Raw genomic sequence first — 6,571 nt, 5'->3', positions numbered from 1 at the left:
GGGGGCGGCCCCGCTTTCCTCCGCGCAACGGCCCTCAGAAAGCACCTCTTTAAGTAGCGTGGCAAGCGCAGCCCCAGGCAGCAGGGGTACCCTGGTAAAAAACTTCGTAATTCCCTTCGGCTGCTTAAGCACCTTTGTTAGTAACATACCCCGTCCCGACCTTGCGTTAACGAGCTTGCGTTAATTAAAAAGGAATAAAGTCCACCCGGGTGCCCAAGCGGCGGCCGCTGGCAAGCGGGCAGGCACCTGCGGGCGCCCAAAACCAAGCCCGCGCGCACGCCTCACCCACCCCCGGAAACACAAACACACAGACGGAGCAACTCGGCGCTCCTCGCTGCTGCTAAAAAAAATCATAAGTCACCCAGCAGCTGCTTTAAAGCGAGGGCGTGGCTCACTTTTGAAAACCTAATTAGAATCAGTGATCATTTCTCCTGCTTTTCAATATCAAGTCTGCTTTGAAACGGGCTGCTTGAGTGGGAGGCTGAAACGAAACACAGGCCAAGATGGCAGGCAACGCCGGACAGGAGAGCACGAGATACAGCCCCTGCTGTGTTCCTGCTCCCCATCACAGGCACGCCCAGTTAAAGACGGGTTAAGCTCTCAAGTAACGCTTACTGGACATCTCGTTTTTATACGTCTTCCCCATAGTGGTACAATACGCCGAGGGTCTCAAAATACAGCGGGAGGATGACCACGCTTCGCTGAAGCGAAGTGGCCTTCTCTGGTTCAGCACTTCCAGTAGCACAGCCTAGAGAACGGGTTCAACGGGCACGTGAGAACATACTTGGGTCCGAGCAGCAAGGGAATCGCGCACCATGTAAGCATTGCAACAGACAGGTGCCTTTGCCATCACACCATGTCTCCTCTGCCTTTCTACTTTCTGCCAAAGATCTCCCAGAAATCATCTCGCAATAGCACACGTGCACTCGTATCACGCTTGCTGGATTCGTTAGGAGGTTATACCCGCACTTCCGCCGCTGGGTTATCCCAGCAGCACTATGGTCACAGAATGAGGAAAGCCACCGCAGCATGAAATTAATCACCCCTCTCCCTCTTTGCAACCTCCTAGCACTCCCATAATTCTTCTTGGCTACACCTTAAGATGCCCTTTCCTCTCCAATTTCTTGTGTTCAGTCTCTCAAGCAACAGCTGTAGGGCTTGGCCCCTGTTTACTCCCTTTCCTATAAAATGTCTTCCAAAAAATAGCCAAAATCTCTTCAATGAACTAAGCAAATTCTTAAATAGCCTTTTATAAAGCTAGTAAAATATTTTTTAAAATAGTGTCACGAGTAACCAGATTTCCAGTGTTTTGCAGCAGCAAAATATGTTCTGTTTGGGGTAACATTATTCTCTGCTTTAATGAGATTGTATGCGGTTTTACCCCTTCATCAGAAAAAAAAACCACAAATCCACGAAAAACCCAACAAACCCCCACCATAGCTCACACTTCTTCAGGCACCGAGGCATTTCTAGGATTATTCTGGAACTGCGGGTACAGTAGCAGCTCAAAAGAATAGGGGCCATCTTCTACACCACCAAGCACTTCAACCGTCCCCACCCACGGAAGCGGCTTGTGGACGCCTCCCTCCCAAGCAGGGTGCCATTCAGCCAGGTGTGATGAGATCAGATCAGCTGGTGGAGGCCCAGGTCCACCTCAAAGAAGAAAACCCCCAGGTGCTTGCTGCTTTGTTCAAGATATTTGGAAATTAATGACCTTCTGTGGTAAAGGCTTCAAATTAAAACATCTACCACAATTGTTATGCTACTATAAGCAAACCACATGGATACTTTAATGCACGTTTCTGAAACTGCAGATTTAAGCTCCAAACATTGGTAATAGGGGAGCAGTTTCTCTTTTCATAAATAGAAAAAAAATTACTATTGCTTCTAAGCACTTTTTGTACCAAAAGTGACACGTGTATTCTTTCTTCATTTTAAATTTACACCAAGAAAGAGAAAAAAAGGTAGAATGATTAAAATTAAAGCAAATCTTCAAACTCTTAGAAGCATTTTTCTTTGCAACTAAGAACTCCGTTTTTTTGGATGCAATAAATTTACTAATCAAGGACATGCCAATTGCATATTGCAGTGACATTTATTTGGAATGGAGGAAAGCATTCTTACTGAATAATTTTGACAGGGAAAAAGGGCAATCTCGGTACACATTTACATCTACATTCCTGAGAACAGGAGTATCAGTCACGCTACCCGTTCAAAACAATTTTCACATCTTTTATTGGTTTCCCAAACTCAGAAGTTAAGCAGAGGTTAGAGTGATACGAAACTGCAGAGGCCCTACCTAAGTCACTGGTAAGAGGGGATCAACCTCCTGTTTCCTCTTTCTCCCGTGCAGGTGTTAGAAGATAAGGAAGCAGATGTGCAGGCTAGTCAGGACTTCAGGAACACTGCGATACTGCAGCGCAGCAACCTGAATAGACCGGGGAAAAAAGCAGGAAACTGATGAAGAGTTGGGGAGGGGGGGCAAAAAATCAGTAAAGGTGACCAGTAATGTGGCAGCTTGAGAAGTTTTTGTACATACTTGTTTTGCTAACTTGGTGGTAGTAGGCGGCTTACTGTATACTTCATTGGATGGACTGGGCCTGAAGAGCGTATAAAAAGCTTTTACTGTTGCCCAAGACTCACCCTTAACTCTTTGTCCACTGTGTATCATCCCTCTTGTTACTTTCTAGCAGGGCAAGTGAGACTTCCTTGGCAAAACTCACAGTACTTCCTCCCTTAAGAGCACAGCATTTTATAATAGTCGTAAATCAGCCTCTTTTTCAAATACACTACATGAAACCAAGAGAATAACAATCGTTACGAGCTACTTTACATTTTAAAGCTTATGTTTTATCTTGTGTAGAAGCATCCAAGCGTACCAGGAAACACTGCAAGTTACAGGATTGCATAATACAGGAGCATTTTACTCATGTAAGTTTTTAATGAGGAATTACATGCCTATAGACTATATGACCCTCCTTTCAATAACTGTATAACTTATCGTTACAGCCAAGCTGACAGAGAACCTGACAGTTTAAGATAAAGAAGCTTCCCTGCCCAACCAACCGTAATTAAGAACAACATTCTTAAAAAAGTGACACAAGACACAAACAATTAAGATAAATAAAAAAAAATTAGCTACTTCAAAATGTTTGCAGCTACCAAGCAAAAATAGCATTCCGAGGATCCAAGGATTTTCACTTTCTAATCTGCTATTTAAAGATTATCTATACACATGCATATAACATTCCAGTAAGAAAAAGCAACAAGACTCCATTCCTTCACGTAATGGTACCTTTTTGCAGACTTTCTAGAGTAACGCAACACAAGTGCTCTATCCTTGCTAAAAAAAATTGCTGAGCAGTCACTTTTGAGGGGGGTGTTTTTCAGACTCGGGGGGGAATCACAAAGAGCTCCATTTGACAATGATCAGCTGCGTTCTGTTCTAGATGGTAACCAGCACTTAGGTGCCAGGAGAGAACCATGTAAACAAAACACTAAAAAAATTCACCCGGGTTACTCACGGATAACACACCAGCCCTAACCTCTCACTCTGTCCTGAGCCTTTCCTTTCAAATGTAGACAAAACGCACTACCCGCTCTGTTTGTCTTCCTCACGTTTTGACAGTATCAGTATTAGTATGCAGAGGTGTTACCACGGCCTTCACTTTTCAGGCAGCATAACTGAACACCGAAATAAAATTGATTGCATCTTGGTTGCTGGGTACAACCGGCAGGCTTCAGTCAGTCTGACTGCTCCAATTCCACAGAGTAAGCCACAACAATTTCCCAAGACATTTTTTTTTTGCATATAAACATCATCAAGACTCAAAAATGCACCTGCCAGTAACATTTACAGCTATCCGTTCAAAGCAGCCTTTCAGCTAGCATCTGATATTCCCATTCAGATGACAGACTGCTGCAGATGATGAAATGGCCTCCTCCCGGCAGCGGCACTCCGAAACCCTACCACCACCTTCCCACCTTGCAAGAGCAACCATCGACAGCAAGGGTGATTTTTTCAATTACTGCTGGACAGTCCTACAATATGCTCTGAGTTTATTACGGTACAACACACCCTTGCTTGGAACACGGCAGCAAGCAGGAAGAAGTGGTGCAGATTTTGGACCCTGTTAAAAGTAGAAGGGGGTTTTAAATAAGTCCGGGAAATTCTAGCACAATGAAGCCACTGAAAAGTATAAAATTTGTAATCACAACGGTATCTTAATTAGATGATACAAGCTTATTTTCTTCACTAGGTACTGCATGTAGAAAAACATGAAAGCAGTATCACTGTTTGTTATGTGAAGCTTTTATCTTGTACTGTAGATTAACTGCTCTTCTTGTGCTACAGTACTAGTAGGAATGAAAAGGATCACAGGATGACAGTGAGATGCATTTTGAATTCCTGTTAACAAGAAAGAAAAAAAGATCACACCTAACTGGTTTTTTAGGATTTTTATTGAAAAACATTAAAACCAAAAAATGATCAAGGTCAGTTTTACAATAAATTTAAGACATACAGAAAGGCTTACCTGCTATTTGGATTTAGTGCAGGAACCTTATTCCAATATTTTTCTCATGCAATTGCTGGATTAAAATCACATTCTCATTTAACATCAAAATGGATTATTAATAATGCTTTCTTAGGATTTAACCTTAAAATCTGGTTTAAAAAGTCAGTTTTCCAAAGGTTAAAAACATTTACACAGCAAGATTCGCTCCTTCGCAGACCAGCTAATAGCTTCCTGTGTCTGGCAACTGGCAGAAATAGACCACAGAGCTCATTTTTCCATTTTGTTATTCTAACCTGAGAAATTTCTTAAATGCTGCTTACTGGGCTTTCAGATTTGGCAACGTTACTTTAGTTATGTAGCTAAGTGTGATTTCTCATTCTTGTCAGAGACCGGTCTTTCACTACTTATCCCAAAAGACACTCTCACAAACAGGAGTTACATTAGCATAAATCTGCTTCTGTGAGTAGTATGCTCTTTTGGCAAGTTAAACCTTGTTAGTAACATCATCAGAACACTAACCTCAGGATGTCAAGTTCCCATCAGTTGTGTAATTTCTAGTATTGTGCGCTTTCAAAATGTTTACTTTGGCATGTTATACTTTGTAGCGTAGAGAAGTTGATTTTTTTGGTGCTTACTCCCCGCCTTACAAAATCTGTCTTTTCTCTCTTCCATTTATTCAAGCCCTCTCCCTTGCCACCAGTTATCTCCCTTTCTCATAGCTGCAACAGAAACAGGACATAAAGCACACAAATACATTTAAAATGGGAGATCTAAAAAAGTTGGTGAACAGCAGACAATGGTCTTGTAAAACACTCTTAGTCGATGAATGAGCTTGTAAAACGTAAACCCCATAAATCTTTTAGTATAGTATTCAAGCCTTCAATTTTAAATTTGTAAGCTTACTTATATTTGATTTCAAACCTTCCAACAGTGTTTTACTACATTTAAATGTGCTAGTCACTTCACACTTGCTCCCAATATACATATAAAACCAACACTGTCTAAAGAAATGATGAAAAACCACTTGAAACAAGCAATTTAACTTCCAACAGAATATAACTTCTTTTGCATTTTCAGTAAATTTGTACGTCAAATAATTTGGGTTATTACAAACTGTTGCACTTCAGTTTTACCTGAACTTATCCGATGTTCAAGTGAACCATGATTTCTTCCCAGTTACTAGTCCTGTCCGCCAGACAAAAATTCAAGGGAGTATATTTATATAAACTGAGCTTCGCTTCATACTCTGCCTATTAAAAAACATTACGCTAACCACGAAGATGAACGAAGTGCTTGATTTGAAAGGTGTAGAAGTCACATATCCCGAGAAATGGCTGGATTTTTCTGTTTGTTTCTGTGTAACTCTGGTCATTACCGTACTAAAATTCATATTGAAGCGGTTACGTTTTCACCTTCTCTGCAAACTAGCCTCAGAAGAACGTTACAGGAGATTACCACAAAATAAGATGTGGACAGATACCATATACAGCTGATGCATGACAACCTTTTATTCTACTGTAATTTGCTGGCATTTTTGATCCCAAAAGAGGAAACAACAGACTTTGGATTTTCTTAAATGTGTCCACAATTCTAATTTTTTTATTTTCCATCCAATTAAAAAAACAGTGTTGAAAAATAAGGAGCTAACCTAACTGTTTTGATAACCCTTAGTCTCACATACATTTTTAATATTATACAGTGAAACTGTATTTTGCATATCAGCGCTGAGTGCACTTTAAAAAGGACCTCAGTTGAAATATTTCCAACAGGTCTTTATAGCACCATATAATCTGCTGTTGATTTAACCGCCTGGATTCAGACTCTTTGTGCCACTGCTTCTAAAGAAAAATGATTACATTTTTATTTCCTCTAGCATTCTAAAAAAAAAAATCTAGAAGAAAAAGTTTATGTTATCCAACTGAATGCATGTAAACAATTAGTTACTAGACACTCCATTTTCACTTATTCCAGTTTTGTGAAACTGATCAATGAATTGCTACATGATTCTTCTGGAATGGCACGGTTTAATTCAGTGGCAGAAAGATCTCATGGAC

General features: G+C 40.8%; 1 protein-coding gene across 1 annotated transcript in view; it reads right to left on the bottom strand.

Annotated features, from left to right (window-relative positions):
* The window catches only part of LARP1B (La ribonucleoprotein domain family, member 1B), a 51,749-nt gene that overhangs the window by 33,777 nt on the left and 11,401 nt on the right, over positions 1-6,571 (bottom strand). The window lies entirely within an intron of this gene.

This window comes from Pygoscelis adeliae, unplaced genomic scaffold (assembly GCF_000699105.1).
Source record: "Pygoscelis adeliae isolate BGI_AS28 unplaced genomic scaffold, ASM69910v1 Scaffold31, whole genome shotgun sequence".
Lineage (NCBI taxonomy): Eukaryota > Metazoa > Chordata > Aves > Sphenisciformes > Spheniscidae > Pygoscelis > Pygoscelis adeliae.
Note: the sequence above shows the minus strand (reverse complement) of the source record. Positions and strands in the feature narration are given on the sequence as shown.